Source organism: Pinus tabuliformis, chromosome 2_2 (genome assembly GCF_031772625.1).
Source record: "Pinus tabuliformis cultivar Carrire ecotype Pingquan chromosome 2_2, CPIR1, whole genome shotgun sequence".
NCBI lineage: Eukaryota > Viridiplantae > Streptophyta > Pinopsida > Pinales > Pinaceae > Pinus > Pinus tabuliformis.
Genome location: NC_142300.1, coordinates 453,280,405 through 453,301,019, shown reverse-complemented (window position 1 = coordinate 453,301,019; position 20,615 = coordinate 453,280,405).

Below are 20,615 nucleotides of genomic sequence, written 5' to 3'. Positions count from 1 at the left end.
AAGCATGACATCTTCAACACTCTCTAACAACATATCTGTCCTAAGGCTCTCTGATGTAGGGGCTTTGAACCCTGGACCTGTATCAGCAATTGCATCAATCATAGCTTGCCAATAAGGACTTCTGGCACAGTGGAAAGGTATGTCAGAATAGTACCAAAAGTTAGCAATGGCCTTCCTTGCCTGACTATGGATATTTTTTTTCCAACCAGTGCCATCCAAGGTAGGTTGGGAACTGGGTTTTGTGCGGGGAGAAAAAAAGGTGTTTATGTTTCCACCTCCAGTGTTGAAGGAAGGAGTTGAAGGACTGGCATGGCTTTGAGTTTGACTTGGCCTTGGAGGCATGTGTGGAAAACTTGGGAACGACATTGAGGATTCGACAGATTGAGGTGACATGGGGCTAGTGGCAGAAAAAGTATCAACTCCAACATTTCCTATTTCAGCATTTTGCTTTGCTTTCTTGGCATTATGCTGCTCTAACATATCAAGAGCCAAGGCTGCTTGGTATTGGACATTCTCGTCAACGTTGCCGCAAATACCTATATCATGGCCAGGTATTTTTGCAAGGTGGAACTTGAATCTATAAATGCCTCCACTGCATTCCTTTTTGCAAAATTTACAAAGGAGCAAGGATTTTCCAAAAATCTTGTCACAATAAGCCCAAGCAAAGTCGCGCTCTCTCGGCATTGTTGTTGCTTTGAACTTGTGTTTAATTTGTGGCTTCTGTTAAGATTTGGAGTCTGGCTTCTATTTAATTTGTGGCTCCTGTGAAAGACAACAAAAAATCAAATTTAAAAATTATCCAAAAATTTAAAATATGCTAGAAATTTAAAAAATTAAATGAAGACAGATGTCAGTGAACATAATACATATAGAAATGTTGCCTTTCAAATTTCAATAAAACCAGAAAACATGCAGGCAGCAGAACCCTGGTTTTATTCAATGGAGCACAACAGAGCTCTGAGGTTGGTCATGACTCATAAGCTTTCAAAAGGGCCTAACACCCCAGATCTGAAACTATTATTCTAAGGATTATCACATCTGAAATTTAATAACAAAGGGCCTGAAATAAATATTTTTTCTTGTCTGGTCGTGGGCTTTAAAAGATTGATGATGATCTATCTTGGCAGTGAGGGTTTTTAAAGTCTGGTGCAAGTCTTAATTTTTAAAGGATACCCTTCAGCTCAGGTACCTAATCCTCCAGCTGCATCCACATGTGCTTCTTGGACCAACTTCCAAGTTCCAATCACTTTTATTTTCTTATTTTTAATGGCACTCCCTTCTACTAGGGGCATTAGGAGGCATTGGGAATCTAAAACTGATTGAAGAATAAAACCAATTGAATTAAGAACCCCTCTTTTTCCTTTCTGCTGGACCAATGCCATCAATTTGGTCTGCCCCCAAAAGAAAACACAGGGATTGATGCTGCCAGTTCCTGCCATCAGGTAACGTCCAAAGAAAATTACAGCATATCCAAGTGTTGTTACCTTTGGGCAGCCATCTCTCTATCATAAGGCACATACAGTTTTGGAAGAAATTAGACTAATCACCCATACCTCTAACTTTGACATATGGACAAAACACTCATATCTATAACTCTGACATCTATAGTTAGACCTATAACCCTTGCATATCCACCATTTACTAATTCCAACCACTCCATGTTACCAAATCACATAAAACGCTAAGCCGAGGCATCAAGCACCACACCTAATCAAAACAGAGGATTTAGTCAAAGTTGCCAATCCCTACAAAAAAAAAGGAATGATTATCAGTAGCATAATCTACACAACAGACGAATGATTAACAAGTAACAACAGAGGAATGATTAACAGGAGAACTCGACCTGTACATCAGATTGCCTGGTGCAGTTATATAATGTTATCTGGAGATTTCTATTTATACATATTTTGCATTTTATGTAGACCTATGAATTATAAGCTTCGTAGTGTTTCGAAAGGTGCACAGGTCCAGAGTTTTCTGTTTTTGTTTTTGACGAGTAAGACGCGGTTCATGACAGGAGGCGTAACCAATCACAATGGCAATAAAAGGCTTGATATAGGAAACCCGAAACAGTCCTTTGAAGCTCGCTGAACAAAAGATAAGTGCTAAGTTGCTAATTGCTACCTCTTTGTTACGTCAAGGCTGGCCGCTGAAGGCTCACGCAGGCTCTGCGGCTTCGAATGCTGCTCTGTGGCGCTGCGGTGTCGAGTCTGTCGACTGAAGACTGCGGACTCGGGAGTCGGGACTGTGAATCACCAGAATATCCTTGCCGCAGAAACACCAGTTACGCACGCTCACTGCCTCAGCGCTATCAGTATCACCGAGAAACCAATGAAACAGCGCTATCAGTATCACTCTGCCTCAACGCTATCAGTATCACTGAGAAACCAATGAAACAGCGCATCAGTATCACCGTTAAACCGTTCACGACACACGTTATAAATGCGTCAGTCACAAACCGGAACCGAAAACCCGATGCAAAATTGGCGGGACTCGCCAAAAAACGCAGAGTTGCGTAAATCGCAGGAATCGTTAGTCAAACTCGCGTTGACCACGAGTCAAACTCGGTCAACGCGAGTTGACTCGCAGAGTTTCAAGTCGAAACTTTTTGCCGCCGAGCCGAGTCATACTCGCGATTAATCGCCAGAATCGGCGATTCCTGTTTCACTGGGCCACATGTAGTAGTAGATAATAGATTTATAGTTTACTTGTCTTTTCTAGTTTCTATTAGTTTTCATAACTATTGAGTCTTGACTCTTTCATATCATAATGATATTTTTTGTAAACAATATATGACTGTGACAATTTAAGTTTGAAGTTTGAAGTTGGCAATTATAACTCATTGATAATGATTCTGAATTATGAATATGATGTTTCGTGAAAGTTGTTTCATTTCATTTCATAATTCATTCTATAACATTTCATTTCATGTTAGATATTATTTCTTGTAATGGTTAAACTTAGCTTACAAGTACAACTATGGTGATCAATGATGATAAATGTTATATATTGAATTTTCAATTTTGAAAGATTGAAGTTGAAACTTTAAGATTGACGAATCATGATTCATGACTACGAGACTCAATGTGTTGTATGTTACTAACTTGTGGATGTGGTTGATGAAGAATCAAGATTATAACTTCTAGATGATTGATGTTATATGGTTGATGGTTCAATGATCAATCTATGTTCTTTTATGTTTTTTATGTTTAAGTCATCATTCTACATGTTTTTGTTGACATATATGTATCAAAATATAAAATATATATATATTATATAAAAATCGCTTCGGGATTCGCTCCCAAACTGAGAGCTTTTGAAAATGTCGTTCTCGCTCCCGCTCCCCGCTTTCGCTCTCGCTCCCAAGTAACACTGGATTTTACTATGTGTACTGATGCATCGAAGCAAGGATTAGGTGCCGTATCATTGTAGGATAGAGGTGTAATGGCGTATGTCTCATGGAAATTAAAGCCTCATGAAGAATTCTACGCCACTCACGATTTAGAGTTAGCCACTGTAGTGCTATCTCTAAAGATATGGAGACACTATCTAGTAGGGAGAAGCTTTATGTTCAAAAGCGACTATCAAAGTCTACAATACTTATTCACTCAAAGAGAATTGAATGCTAGGCAAAGACGATGAAGTGAATTCCTAAGTGAATATGACTTTGGAATTTTATACATTAAAGGAAAAAAGAATGTAGTGGCAGATGCTTTAAGCAAAAGACCTCAGATATTTTCCCTCATACCTATCAAGGTAGACCTAAAATAACAAGTATTGGAACATCTCTTGAGAGATAGTTGGTATTTGAAAGTAAAATTCGAGCTCAATAATAAAAATCCAAAAGAATCTAAGTTTGAAGGATATGAACTAGAAGATGATGGAATTTTGCGATTCCATGGAAGGATGTACATTCTTGATAATGGGGATCTCCGAGACACCATCCTTAAGGAAGCCCACAGAGCATTGTATTGTGCACATCCTGGTGTAAAGAAAATGTATGCTAAAACAAAGAAACTCTTCTTTTGGGCAGGTATGAAACACGATATTGTTCAATTCGTTGCAAAATGTCTTGAATGTCAACAAGTGAAAGTTGATCATTGTCACCCACCTCATGACATTCCTTTGATCAAATGGGAGATAATTTCTATGGATTTTATCGTCGGGCTACCTCTTATTCCACAAAAGCACAATGCCATTTTGGTTGTGGTGGATAAATTAACGAAAAGCGCTCATTTCATTTCCGTAAGAGATACTTACGAAGTTGCTGACGTAGCTCGATTATTCATTAATGAAATTATCAGATTTCATTGAGTACCTAAGAAGATCACATCAGATAGAGCAGATAGAGATTCTTGATTCACTCCAAGATTTTGAACTTGTATGCAATCAGCCTTAGGAACTCAACTAAATTTAAGTACAACTTATCATCTTGAGACTGATGGGCAAACAGAAAGGGTGAACCAAGTACTAGAAGATATGCTGAGGATGTACATTATGGATCAACAATCACACTGGGAAAAGTACTTACCCTTAGTTGAATTTGCATACAATAACAATTACCACAGTTCAATTGGGATGCTTCCATTTGAAGCATTGTACGACAGACCTTGCAGAACATCGTTAAGTTGGGACAGGTTAGAAGATCGGGTAATAGTGGGACTAGAATTAATTCAAGAGATGGAAGAACAGGTGAAACAAATTAGGCAATAGTTGAAAGAGGCACAAGATAGACAAAAGAGTTATGCGGAAGCGCATAGAACAGATGGGAATTATGAAGTAGGAGATCAGGTTTTCGTTCGCATCAGATCAAATAAAAGTACTATCCGATTCGAGAAAGGGACAAAGTTGTCATCTCGATTTATTGGACCATTCAAAGTCTTGGAAAAAGTTGGACCTGTCGCCTATTGTCTTGCACTGCCACTCTACTTGCATAAAGTTCATAATGTATTTTATGTATCTGTATTAAGACATTACATAGCTGACAAATCTCATAACCTTCAATGGAAGGAACTGCAGTTATCGGACAAGGGAATCATTTTGGTCGAACTATTACGTATACTGGAACGTAGGGTTCGACAACTCAGGAACCGTCTGGTAGACCAAGTTAAGGTCCAGTGGGACAAGTATAACCCTAGATCGACTAACTAGGAAAATACAAAGATCATATGTCAGAAATACCCCAACTTGTGTTAAATTTGAGGAACTTAAAGCAATATTTGTATATATTTGCTTTACTTTAAATCAGATACTTACTGGAACATGATATATGTCATTTACTTAATTCTACTGGTACGTGGATACCAATATGAAATATGTTATTTTAAATTAACATTGTTGAATTATGGATACCGATATGAAATTTAGTAATTGATTAACCTTTCTATGAAATCTAAATTATGAATTATGTTATGGATTAGAGATCTATAACTTTATTTCATTTCTGCAGATCGACATGATCGATGAGATAGAGATAAAAGAATGACTATATCTAATATGAAAGTTAACTTACAGATATATGGACTGGATATGACTAAGTACGTTATATGAATGCAAAAATCAATTTTGTAGATAGCAACATATGTGAAATGCACAGAAAATGTTATTTAAATACAATCTATTTTGAAGATATTAATGCATATGTTATAATATGTGGACAAGTGTTTACATTGCAGATAACATTGTTACCAAAATGACCACGTGATGACAAACACCCAGAACAATTGAGGCTCAATGAGATTCCATGATAGGGTGTTGACCCTGGTCCCACTAGGAGGGGTGGAGGTATTACCCACCGTTTATCCTCCAAAACCTGGAGTCATGGGAGGACTGTGCGAGTCACACTCCCCTGGATGTGTGATGATGACTGCTGGATGCCTACTAGGAAGTTAGGTCGACATAGTCGACGTTGTCATCCTTAGGATCTATGAATGGTTAGATTAGTATAGCTGACGCCATGGCATACTCTAGTAGAGGATGGATAGGATAAGAGCGGAAGAGATTAAGAAAGACAAGATGATTCTAGAGTAGCTTGGAAACTCGACAGGGGTAGAACATGAATATTATAGTTGTAAAATTTTTAAAACATTCAAGAACACAAATTTAAATACCCCATATAAAACAAATTCAATTCTGAAATACAATTCTTTTATATAAACCTAACTTCAGGACGAAGTTTTTGGAAGGAGGGATATATGTGATGACCCACCTACAATTACAATCAAAATACGAATATTAGCATATATACGGGACATCCATACAATAAATATGTATGCATGGGCCCACATGTATCGCACTATATATATACTGGTTAATACAAGGAAATGTCTAAATGAAGGTAATGAATTGATTATCGAAATAAATCTCTATCTCACCAGAATATAATGAGTATATCAAATTAGATTTTTGATACGTATACCACCATATATACATATATATGATAAATCTTTAATTAAAAAGATTATGTTAATTTTAAATTTACAAATTATATTTATATTGAAAGCTAATAAAATAATAATATAATTAATCAAAATTATAAATTAAATTAATTTATTAAATAATATAAATCTTAAATAAAACTAAATCCTATGTACTTGATAAAATCTTTAAAAATCAAATGAGATTTGATTTCATGAAAAGTTCCACGTAATAGAAATAAGGACAAGAAGATGGAAGGCAGTGAGAGAGAAATAAAAGGAGGGGAATCTTGGGAGAAGGGGGAGAGTGCAGGGAAGATAAAACTATGGAGAAAGTCACAGACTGAGAAGAGCCTCAATTGTTCTTAGGTTTTTGGGCACGGGGGACCGGATTGCATCAATTAAGAAGCATTCTGGAATTGAGTACCTAGGTTGTACCCAGTTTGGCTGGGAGGTTTTGGTCTTTTGGTAGCGGGTGCGAGAGCGGGAGCAATTCTGAAGCATCTTCAACCACAACCAACTAGGTAGGTACTCAACAACAAATTAATGAATTTTGGTTAAACTTTAAAGCAACTTTCATATTCTGTTTAGTGTAAATAACTGATTAAATTGTTTAGAGCTCTACATTCTGCTATTAAATTGTTTAGATCCCTACAACGGTACAGGGGATAAGTGGTAGCACCTCTTGATTGTAGAGTGTAGCTTCAGCAACGACAGGGTTGGGCTTGATCACAACTCGGGTTGTAAGAATAATCCCTTGTTGTTTATCGATAATGAAATTGATGTCACTTCTGCTGCGCTCATCCTTTGTATCAAAAACCTGAATGGAAGTGGTTCGAAGCACCACCACGACTTGAACAACCTTTTTTAACGTCTTCTTCCACTTCTCTACAGTTTGTTGTATGCCTCTACAAGCTTTAGAGTGAATTATTCGCAAGAGTCGCTAGCAGGGGTAGAGAAAACAAAGGAAACTATCTTCATATTCCCGTATATAGGGCACCGCATCAGTCTGTAATGTTTTCCCATCTAGACCTAAAATAACTAAGGTTGGGATACCCTTCAGTTGGAAGTAGTGAGACAATTTCCTTTCAGGTTGTCTCCATATGGCAAAGCCATTCATGGCATCTCTGCATAACTCATTTTATATTCTCCCTCTAAGTCATCACGCGAAAGAAACACAACCTCAAAGCCCTTATAAAAACTGTGTTGAGGCCTTGAAAGAATTGGCTTGTCATTGCATGCCTGTACAAGTTTCTTTTTAGTGGCACTTAAATGAAGTTCTTCTGGATTCATCACCCGACCTAAAATTTTCGACCTTCCTCTAAAGGGCATAATTGAATCCACTGCAAAACCTTTAACTTTTTTGCCTTCATCATCGATCCATTTCCTGACGCTGTCTTGAAAATGATGAGGGATTTCCTTCGCCAAGTTCTCAGAAAGCCTAAAATACAAAACGAGACTTATCCCTTCGCCATCACTATTGCCTAGAAAAATTGCAGCTGGGTATGATGGAATCTGAATATTTACTATCAGAAGGGATGGTCATTTGTCATTAGATTCCATGCTAGGAAGTTCCACATATTGAGAAATATGATCTATTTTTCTTGGACATACAAAAACCAAATGGACAAAATGCCACACAGTTTGGTGCAGAAGTATTTTTCTTGTGCTGGACAAAATGGAACCTAAGCACCTGCTATAGGTTTATTTACAAATTGATTTGATGAATAAGAATCAGTATTCTCATGTCCATCAATGGACTGCCGCTTCAGAGAAAGCTTAACCATTATTTCCTTTTTCTTGTTCCCTGGTGGACCGTGGCTTAGCAGTCTTTTCTCATTAGTAAATCTAACACTTGGATAAAACGAGGCAAGCAAGATTTAATTGTCTGCTTCCCAGGGTAGTCATATGTATCCCCTCTTCGATGTAAAGCGTATCTATTGTCAAAACATTAGAACATTCTTCAAGAGCTTCTGACATTGGCTTTCTTTGTATTTCTTCAGTTGCTGAAGGGCTGACCTTCTTGCTATTTCCCACCTCGCTTGCATGTCTCAATGAAGGAAGTGCACTTACTTGCACCTCTAATGAAGCACTAGATCCAACATACAAACTACTCTCATTACTGACTAATTTGGTCACTGATTTTTTGGTAACAAATATTGTTGTTGAGGTACAGTCATCCAAACCTTCATGTTTAGACATGATATCTTTAAGAGATGCAATGCTTGCATGAGGTGATCCCTGAACACTTTATGGTTGACTCAAAGTGTCGCTTGCAGAAGGGAAAAAGTCTCTAGGAACACTTATGAAGTCCTCATCCGAGTCAGACTCTAAGGAAGCTATAGTATCAAACCACGTCTCCTCCTTGATGACTTTGAAATTTGTTCGGGTATGACACCATTGAAGCTGTCTTACATGGATGTTTAAATTTGCAACTTCAGATCTGTGTGCAGTTCTAGCCTTATCCAGATCTAGGTGGACAAAATTGGTAATGGCAATATCAGTCAAAGGATTTTTAATTCCATCATTTGATCTTGTAATGGCTGGCCCTACAAAAGAAGAAAAAATTCTTCCCGAGACTTCTTGGGTACATAATGAAAGTTGTAACGACATTTAAAATCAATTGGAAATTTTGTGTCTCATCAACCGTATCATTTCCTGTAACTTTGAAGTCGCATAGTTTGCGGGATGTGATTACATAAAATTCAACACCAGAGATTTGTCTGAAGCTTTAGCCATTGCATCAACAACTCCACTGCCAAACCAATCAGTGTAGTCCAGGCACATTGCAGTACCAACACTTCTAAGAAGAGCTTTTATTTGTTGTTGTTCACTCAAGTTATTAGCTCTACATATCTCACGTAGCCCTTGTCCACTCTCACATGAAGCTTCAAGGATGGTCGGAGGTGGCACTTCCTCCAACACTTTCTTAAGATGTGTTGTATTCTTTGAGCTTACAATTCGAGCCACGAGACCCTCCAAAATATCTCTCTGCACCTTAACATGATCTTTTTCTTCTTCCACATTTTTCTCTTCATCATCATCAATGTCTTCAACATCTTCCTCATTGTTATGATATTGTTCATCTTCTTGTTTCTCAAGATAGTCCTCATCCACATCATCTTCATTTGGATCATCATCTTGATCTATATCATTCTCATCCACATCAAGACCAGCTTCATCTGGATCCTCATCTTGATCTATATCAGCTTCATCGGAATCATCATCTTGATCTAGATCATCCTCATCCACATCAAGATCAACTTCATCTGGATCATCATCTTGATCATTTTCTGAAAACTCTTCATCTTCAACATTATAATCATCTACTGCTTCATCTTCTTCACCATCTTGATTGATATCATTTTCATATTCATCATTATCTATTACATCTTTATTTTCATTATCATCATTCTGATCAAAATCTTCTTCTCCTGCTTCACCTTGTTTCATTTCACCATCACTATCATCTTCCTTATTATGGATTTCTGCATAACTTTTCTTTATACATGCTATAACTTTTGCACATGATTTTTCTAATTGCTGAAATACTTCTTGAATTTGACTAAACCGCTCAATGAATTCAGGGTGAAAACTTAACGACATATTGTGTGGCGGATAATGTTCAGAGACTCACATGGCTCTACCACTGAAGCAACAAAACTGTAGCTTGTTGACTTAATATGTAAAAATACACAAAAGGTACTTGTATATATATATATAAGGATGATGAATGTTACAATGAGGCCCTATTTATACACCTAGGCAAGTGTCCTTTCATGATTGGGCATGTCTTTTAGACATGTCTTTTCAGTTAACTAATGACTATATAAATAATCATTATTTTGATTATTGATTATTTATTTATTTTCATTTCATTTTATATAATTTTATATTCGTAACACTCTAAGACTATCCTTTTTGACCCTTCCGCTGATCTTCGCATCACTTGCTGATTTCAGAAATTCACTGAAATTTTCTGCCTCTGAAATGATGTTGAGCAACCCTATTTATAGTTGTTTCCTTGTCAAAATAAGCTGACTTGTAGGAGGGTGAGCTGACATGTCATTTGTAGGATATCTTTATTCTATTTTGTAGCCGACATGAAGGAGAGGTCTTGTGCTTGTCTTGGAGGACTTTTCATACCTATTAAATGACTATATAAAATGTAACATGCCCAAGAAGGGTCCTTCTTACATGACATAGACTCAAATTGACTTTTATGACTAGATGATAAATCCTAAAGGCTCACAATGGGAGCCATCACTAAAATAAAATTCTTTGCTCATGTAACCCATGAGACAAGCATTACAATAATTTTATTTTTCTTCTTTTCATCAATTACATAAGATTAGAATTACACATGTCATTATGAAGACCGAACCTAGTTACACTTTTCAACACTCCCTCTTAACTAGGGAGATATTCATAAAGGTACTTGGTCATTCTCAATTTGAAGAATTTTTCATAAGAAGAGTAGGTAACCCATCTGTGTAGCATCGTATCAACTAGCATTGTCACATAGCAAGGCCTTGATTAACAACTCTATCTCTCCATGAGATCTGGGCACATTGCTGGTGAGACCAATGATGTATAAACACCCTCATCATTGTCTGTCTTGAAACATACCCCACCCAGTTTCTCAGGGTGTGTTCCACCAGGACTATTCTTATCTTGGATTCCTAGTCCTCAAAGAATATCGGTCCTTTACGACTACATTTACCTTGGATGCCCTAACACATCCTCAAAGAGCATCGGATGCGAGATGTTTACCCAATCCTCCATTCTGTCTTCCCAAGTGAAAACAATAATGACGTGTCTATCTCTCCCTCTTAACTAGGGAGGACATATCTATTCCAATAAAGGAATTTACTCATTCCCATGGAAGGAATGTACCTAAGCTCCCTCTTGGCTTAGGAATTTCCTAGATTCTTCCAAGTAAGAAACTTGTTTCCAGGCTCCCTCTTAATTAGGGACCTACAACAACTCCTTAGGTGGAGATGATGGGACAACCAGTTGCTTGAAGAAGTCTTCTTCACGATGTCATGAACTTCTTTTTGTTATCTAGGAGTCTTCATGTTTGGGACTTATATATAGGGCACTGACCATCCATCACTTTCATCCACGAGTCGGCCATGTCATCATTGGAAAGTGATCTTTTAGTCCATATCTGGCCTTCCTTCATATCATGATGCTCTCTTCATGCCATGTTTAATTAAGGATCTTTCATTCTACTACATGTGCATTAGTGGTGGAAGACATCCATAGCTCTTCCCTTTGCAGCCCTGCATAAGCCATCCATATATTTGTTCAAAGATAAAGGAATGAACATTAGTGTCAACATTACTTTTGTGATGGTCTTTCATCATGACATCTTCTAGTTTGCATAAACATCCTGCATACATATCGACACATCTCCCAAAGATATATATTGTTAAGGGTCTTTTTCTTTTTCAGACTCCATCAGAGTCTTAATATCTTCCATGGAGATATCCTAGTCAAATCTTCTTGGTCTTTCGGATGTTGATTGCCTTTACCATGGTTGCATATTACACAATCTCTTCCTTCCTTTCTTCACACATTTCATTCCCAGGAGCTTCCAATCAGAGTTCCTCAATTGTAGTCAACCAACTCATATTTCATATGATGACATATTATGTTGATTTCATTTAGTCAATGTGTGACCCATGCATTCCTGCATCCCCTTGAGGGAGGAGATCCTTTCTTTTGATCATGCTCTCAAGATAGAGCATTGGCTCATGATATCTGCAACCATATGACATGACTTCCACAACATCAAATGTAAGCATACATACCTTTTTTTTTCCTTTGGGTCATCTCGACTTCCCTGCAACAGCTTCCTTGATTGAAAGAGCTTCAATCCCTTGATTTGCTTCACTTTTATGTCATCGTACCATCATCCCATGAATTCCACAAGTTTGGAATTCTTGATGAAACACTTGCTTCCCCTCATGATCGGTGAACCTTTCAATGAAGATTCCATCAAAGAATCTTGAGGATCTAAAGCATCCTCATCAACAGATGTTTCCTTTTGACAAATGTATGATGAACCTTGAACTAGATGACCTTGCCACTTATGATTCCAATGAGGTTCCCAAGAGATATATTCTTGACTTTCATAGATTCTAACCATCTTTCTTTCTTCTCTATGATGATGTCCCAAGCTCTTGCTTTCAATGCTTCTATGATTCTTTAATGCATCCATTTATTTTACTTAGTGAATCATGATAGCCATATCTTACAACAGAAGACTTGCGAACATGAAAAGAACTTATGTGAGGAAGACTCTCAATAATAGAGATCTCTTACTATCTCATTCTTGAACTTCTTCTTTTTAACTTCCTCCACTTCCTCGGTGATGTGGGCTTATTCTCTTCCTCTTTTGTTATTCTCCTTCTTGAGCTTAGGACAATCTCTCCTATAGTGCCCATATTCTTGACACCCATAACATTGTATTTTAGCCATGTTCTTCTTCTGTTTTTGAGGGCCAAACTTTCCAATTTTGCCCTTTCTTTTTGTTATTGCAGCATATGCCTGATTCTGCTCACTTGATACCACATCAGATTTGCCCTTTAGTCTAGATTCTTCAATCTTTCACAGTGACCATAGATCCTGGAATGGAGTAGCTTCTTTCTTCCCATAAATACTTGAAGTAAAGTTACCCCACTCTTCCGGTAGTGCATTTAATACCACCGTAGTCATTTCTCTATCAAACATGACTTCTCCCAGATCTTGTAGTTGATCTCGGATCTTAGATATCCTCATAAAGTATGAGGCTATTCCATCTTCTCTTGACATCTTCAGCTTGTAGAGTTCTTGCCTTAATGAGACGACTTCTCCAGCAGTGCTTATGGAATACAACTCTATTAGTTTGTCATAGATTTCTTTTGAAGTTTCGAGTTTAGATACATATGTGATGGAAGATCCTTGATGGATTTTATGATAATCCTTTGAGCCCTAACTTCCCCTTTCATATAATTCGCAAGAGCTTGAGCATCTTCCTTTCTTGGTTTAGTGATAGAACCTTTGACATGCTCCATAACCTCATTTTCAATGAGATTCAGATCTGTCCTTTTCTTCCATGCAAGATAGTTTGAAGCCCCAACCAATTTATTGCTTTCCTTGCAAAAAGACATTTTGACAGATTCAGATGTGGACATAAATATACTTGCTTGATAGGATGCTCCTTCTTCTTGCTGCTTCCTTGATGTTGATGATGATATAGAGGATAGAGAACTTCTCTTTGATTAAGGTAGTTTTCTTCAAGAATGATCCTTCATCCCACAGAGAGTGAGATGACCCCTGCTTTTGATCTCGCTTCCTTTGGATGAATGGTCTTCAAAACATTTTAACTTGATTTGTAGATTTCAACTTGAGTAGATGTAGGGTTTTGGCCTTCTTTTTTTGATGATGATCCCAGTACTTCTTTGTAGACTTCTTTGATCTAGGGTTATGATGCTTCCTTTAACTTCAAGGTGATCTCCACTTTGATGCCTTGAGATTTGATGCTTGAGTGTCTCTTGATAAGATGCCCTTCCTTGACTTCGTCACCTTTGCTCTGATACCATGTTGATGTGAAAATTTCTAAACATAAATTCTATTACTGCAGTAACTGATTTATTTCACCTACTTATTATTCCCAATAAGTTATTTATGAAATCCCTTAAGTAAATATTAAAATAAATTCTACTGCAGATATCACATCATTATACAAAAATAAATATATGCACAAGAATCAATCACATCGACACAATTAGTTTTGGACAATTGTCCTCGGAAAAACCTAATGCGGGAAAACCAGTGCAACAGAGGAGGGTTTTATTAATCTTCAGCAACGATCGCTTTTACAGAAAAATTTACTTAGACACTGGGAGAAAACACCTGAGACTTTTCTCCGAGGCTTTTTGACACCCTGGAGAGCTTCCTTTCTCTACTGCGTCAGCCCTACGTCATTCTGCGTGGCTCTGCACATCTATGGTCCCTCTCTACGTCATCCCTGCATCTCTTTGATTTGCGTCTCCCTCTGCACTGTCTCTTAGGGTCCATGCGTTACTCCTTCTGAGCTCCCCTGACTGCTGCTAATCCCCCCTCTTCCTCCATCCTGCAACTCTCCCTCTGAAAACCGATCTCCTTCTCTTTGAGAATCGATTTTCCTTGAGATACTGAGTATTTGTTGGTGTGTCTCCAACTGACCCTCAAGCCTCCTCTTATACTTTTTCTGTTGAGTCTTCAACGACCGAGATTAAGTCCCTAATCAACGGCGAAGATTAGATTTGGCTTGATTCATGTCATTTAGAACCTTCTCACCCAGTTTTATATTAATACCCATTATTATTTTAATTTTCCTAAGTTTAGACTTAGGAACTCCATTAAAATATTAATTATTTTAATATCTCTCTAATTGGGTGGAATATCCTCAAACCATTTCTGGATCTTGGAGATCTCATGTGCTTTAGCCTCTCCATCAATTTTCATGGCTAGAGCACATTCGATGCTACCACAAATCAACACTCCCTCTTAGCGAGGAATGTGCTCTAGTAATGCTCTACCACTGAAACATCACAGTGATCCTTCCGCATCGGTACCTGTGTTGATGCTTGGCCTGCTGCCTCGTCTGCACTGCTGCTTCCTGTACTGCTGCCCATGACACTGCCACTGCCACTGCTACATCTGTACTGCAGCAACCTCTCAATATGTTGCCCATGCTGCCCATAGCACTGCTAACTACTGCACTGCAACACCTGACACTTATCCATTTATGATACTGAAATGGATTCTTTACCATCCCCATCTTCTCCCTGAAATAAACAAACTTGGTCCTTCCTAGGGCCTTGGTGAGGATGTCCACCCCCTGTTCTCCTATAGGAGTGTAGTTCAATTGTACAACTCCTCGTTGGACACAGTCTATGACACAGTGACACCTGATATCAATGTGCTTCGATCGATCATGAAATACTGGATTCTCAGAGAGCTTGATGCAACTTTGATTATCACACATGATCCTAGTCGCATCTATCCTTCTACGGAATACAAGCAATTTTCTAAGCCATATGGCTTCGCATGAAGCTGTGCTAGCAGCGATTTTTTTTGCTTCAGATGAGCTCAAAGCTACGGATTTCTGTTTCCTACTGCACCAGGAAGTCATCCTCGATCTAATGCTGAAACAGTACCCAGTGGTACTTTTCCTATCTATTGAACTTCTAGCCCAATCTACGTCAATGAACCCACTCAGCCTGATGTCATTGCTTCTGGTGTACAATAGTCCATGCTTGACTCTTCCTTGTATATACCTGAGAACATGTTTAGCTGTTGCCTAATGGGCCCTCTTAGGTTCCACCATGAACTGACTAAGGGTGTTGACAACGTAACAAATGTCTGGCCTGGTATTGACTAGATACATTAGGGATCCTATGAGCTGTCTGTACAAGGTGGGATCGACATCTTTGGCTTCTGATGCATCAATTTTCTTCCAGTTGGTGATCATTGGAGTAGCCATAGGCCTACAGTCCTGCAACCTGAATCTCTTTAGGATTTCTGTAGCATATCTCCCTTGTCCAAGGAAGATTTCACCCTTCTCTACCAAACTTCCAACCCCAGGAAATAATGCATCTGTCCCAAATCCTTCATGTCGAATTCTGTGGCTAGATTCTTCTTGTAGTCCTCAATGAGCTTGGATGATCCTGGCAGGAAGAGATCATCCACATATAATACTAGGACTAGAGGCTCATTCTCTACAACCAAATATTAGAGATTGGGATCTGCATCACTCTTGACGAACCCCATCTTCTGCAAGTAGCCATCAATTCGACCATACCACGCTCTAGGTGTTTGTTTAAGCCCATACAAGGCTTTCTTTAATCTGCATACATGGTATTTCTTCTCATGTGTCTCAAAGCCTTCTAACTGTTCAATGTATACTTCTATTACCCCGTTCAAGAATGCTGGCTTGACATCTATTTGATGAATCTCCCACCCCATTTGTGCTGCAAGAGATATCACGGTTCTAATAGATGTATACCTGGCTACTGGGGCGAAGGTTTCTTCGTAGTCTATTCCTTCTTTTTGTGCATACCCCTTAGCCACAAACCTGGATTTGTATTTCTCCACACTGTCGTTTGCAGCATATTTGATCTTGTAGATCCATCTCGAACCTACCACTGATCTGTCCTAAGGCTTAGGCACCACTTCCCAGACATCATTCACCATTATAGAGCTATATTCTTCTACCATCGCATCCACCCATACTTGATGCTGAATGACCTCATGAAAACTGGAGGGTTCCCCAACTTGAGCTACAAGGGCCTGTTATATGTCTGGTTATCTTCACTCCCTTTTACTGTTCCTGTGTGCACCAATGAAATCTTCTGCATCCCGTAGAATCTGTCAGAGTTCCTGGCTCGTTCTTCCTTTGGTAGTAGGCGCATCTGTCAGATCTTCTTCTTCATGTGATTCCTCCTGTTCTAAAGGAGAATTTCTGGTACTAGCTTCTGCTGGTTGAAGTGGTTTGACCAACGGCTCATCTTTTGACTGCTCCTCGGAAGGCATTTCTTGAGATTTTCTGAAAGCTCTATCCTCCATGAACTTTACATCTCGCCGAACTACTACCTTCCTGCTCCCCTGGAGATAGACTCTATATGCCTTAGGATTCTCGCTATATGCCACAAGATATCCTTTCTCTGCAGTTTGATCTAACTTCTTCCTCTTCTCCTCGGGTATATGGCAATATGCTAAACTTTGAAATATCCTGAAATGACTAACTTCAGGTGTCTTCTCGATGAAGACCTGCTCTGGAGTAATCTTGCCCAATGCCCTATGAGGAGTTCTATTCTGGACATAGACTACTGTGCTGCATGCTTCTGCCCACAAGAATTTTGGCATATCTTGATCATACATCATTGTTGTCGCTGCTTCCACAATAGTCCTGTTCTTCCTTTCTGCTACTCCATTCTGCTCCGGATTGTAGGGAGTTGTCCACTAGAGCCTTGAACTCTTTGAATCGACCGAAAACCTCATCTTTGGTTTTCAGAAAGTAGATCCAAGTCTTCCTAGAATGGTCATCGATGAAGGTGACGAAGTATTCGGCACCACTAAGAGCTTTTATGGACATCGGTCCGCAGATGTATGAGTGTATCAATCCTAGTACACTCTTGGCCCTATTGCTACTTCTTGGAAACATTGCTTTGGCATACTTGCCCAGAGCACACCCTCTGCATACATCATCTCGTTCAGTACTAAGATCTAGAACTCCTGTTACAGTTTTTCTGAGAATTCTCAGAGCCCCATGGTGCAAATGTCCCATCCTTCTGTGCCATAGTTCATTCAAATCCTTGTCTCCATTATTGCCTATCAGTGCCATTGGTGATTCTAGCTGCAACCTGTACAACCTATTACTTCTGATTCCGATCTAGACCTTCTTTTTCCAACTCGGGTGTTTGACGTATACTTTCTCCTTAATGAAGAAAACATCATAGCCCTTGCTTTGAAGTTGAGATACGGAAAGTAAGTTCATCCCAAGTCCTAGCACATGAAGCACATTGGTAGCTTGGAACTGCTTTCCTGTTTCTGTTTGAAAAACTATAGTACCTTTCCCTACTGGAGTACACTTTGCCTTATTCCCCATGGTGATCTGAAAATTCATTCTTTCTTCCTGATAATCTGAAAACATTCTCGGATTCCTGTCATATGCCAGGAAGCTCCACTATCTATATACAAAGCTTGCTATGCAAGCAACTTCTTCTTGCAATTTGGAAGCCAACATAAAATAATCGTAATTTCTGTCTCTTGTGCATTCTTCTGAAAATCTGCACGAATCTCCTTGAGTGGATGCCTCTGCATCATGCTCTTGACCCATAATAGATTTTCCCTTCCTGTCGCCGAATCTTTGCTCTGATACCATGTGAAAATTTCTAAACAGAAATTCTATTACTGCAGTAATTGATTTATTTCACCTACTTATTATTCCCAATAAGTTATTTATGAAATCCCTTCAGTAAATATTAAAATAAATTCTACTGTAGATATCACATCATTATACAAAAATAAATATATGCACAAGAATCAATCACATCAACACAGTTATTTTTGGACAATTGTCCCCGGAAAAACCCAATGCAGGAAAATCGGTGCAGCAGAGGAGGGTTTTATTAATCTTCAACAACAATCGCTTTTACAGAAAAATTTACATAGACACTGGGAGAAAACGCTTGAGTCTTTTCTCCAAGACTTTCTGACACCTTGGAGAGCTTTCTTTCTCTACTGCGTCAGCCTTGTGTCATTCTGCCTGGCTATGTGCAACTCTGGTCCCTCTCTGCATCATCCCAACGTCTCTCTGATCTACGTCTCCCTTTGCGCTCTCTTAGAGTCCCTGCGTCACTTCTTCTGAGCTCCCCTGACTGCTGCTAATCCCCCCTCTTCCTCCACCCTGCAACTCTCCCTCTGAAAATCGATCTCCTCTTTGAGAATCGATTTTCCTTGAGATACTGAGTATTTGCTAGTGTGTCTCTAACTGACCCTCAAGCCTCCTCTTATACTTTTCCTATTGAGTCTTCAACGACCGAGATTAAGCCCCTAATCAACGGCTAAGATTATATTTGGCTTGATCTATGTCATTTGGAATCTTTTCACCCAGTTTTATATTAATACCCATTAATATTTTAGTTTTCCTAAGTTTAGACTTAGGAACTCCATTAAAAATATTAATTATTTTAATGTCTCCTCTAACCGGGTGGAATTTCCTCAAACCATTTCTAGGTCTTGGAGATCTCATGTGCTTTAGCCTCTCCACCAATTTTCATGGCTAGAGCACATCTGATGCTACCACAAATCAACAATTGAGAAATCTAGGGCATCAAGATTAGGTGATTTCTCTTCTATTAGTAACTGCTTGTGAGTGCTTTTTACTTCTTTAGATTAGGATCTTCTTTTACTTAGGTTATTAGTGTTTTTCTTCATCAAACATCTACCAATGCATAAAATGTAAAGAGACAAGAGACACAAAATATAGGCTATCAACCAATGCCAAAACCTCTTACTTGAGAGGAAAACCCGAACAAATTTTTATCCTTATAGAAATTCCAATTGATGAATACCAAGACCAAGACTCTCAATCTATTTTCCACTCCAAGACCAAGACACAAGTTCCCTTGATGATAGTCATCCTTCTGCTCCTCCGTAGTCTCGGCTCCTCTTCCACTTCAACCTCCTTCTTCTTTAAACCTTCGGCCTCCTTAATTCAAAATCCATAACTTGTACATAAGACCTCTCCTTATGCCTTGATTTCCTTCACTTGGGATGGAGTCTCTTCCTAGCTTGATTTGACTCCCTTATGACTTGAACTGCTTCCAATCTCGGCTGCCTAAGAGGACTGTAATTACTGCAGCATAAGTCCTGTATGTGTGTCTCAAAACAATCCCCAAAATCAGATCTAAATAATGCCACAAACCTCACTCTCCCTTTGCTTCACTTTGCTGGCTCTAGGACTATCCTTTTTGACCCTTTCGCTGATCTTTGCATCACTTGCTGATTTCAGAACCTCACCGAAATTTTCTGCCTCTGAAATGATGCCGAGCAGCCCTATTTATAGTTGTTTCCCTGTCAAAATAAGATGACTTGTAGGAGGGTGAGCCGACATGTCATTTGTAGGAGATCTTTATTCTATTTTGTAGCCGACATGAAGGAGAGGTCTTGTGCTTGTCTTGGAGGGCTTTTCATACCTATTAAATGACTCATATAAAATGTAACATGCCCAAGAAGGGTCCTTCTTACATGACATAGACTCAAATGGACTTTTATGACTAGATGATAAATCCTAAAGGCTCACAGTGGGAGCCATCAGTAAAATAAAATTCCTTGCTCATGTAACCCATGAGACGAGCATTACAATAATTTTATTTTTCTTCTTTTCATCAATTACATAAGATTACGATTACACATGTCATTATGAAGACCAAACCTAGTTACACTTTTCAACAACCTTCGCATAAAGGTGATAATCCTTAGACTTTATACTTGCATATAAACTTTGTCCTTCATATGAACACATATATCATGAAGTAATAGTTCCTCAGATCTTCACACATAACCAATGCGTCTCATATTTCACATATAATCACAGAAGATACTGTCACACACACACACACACATATATATTGCCACAGAATTCACATAATACTTCACACA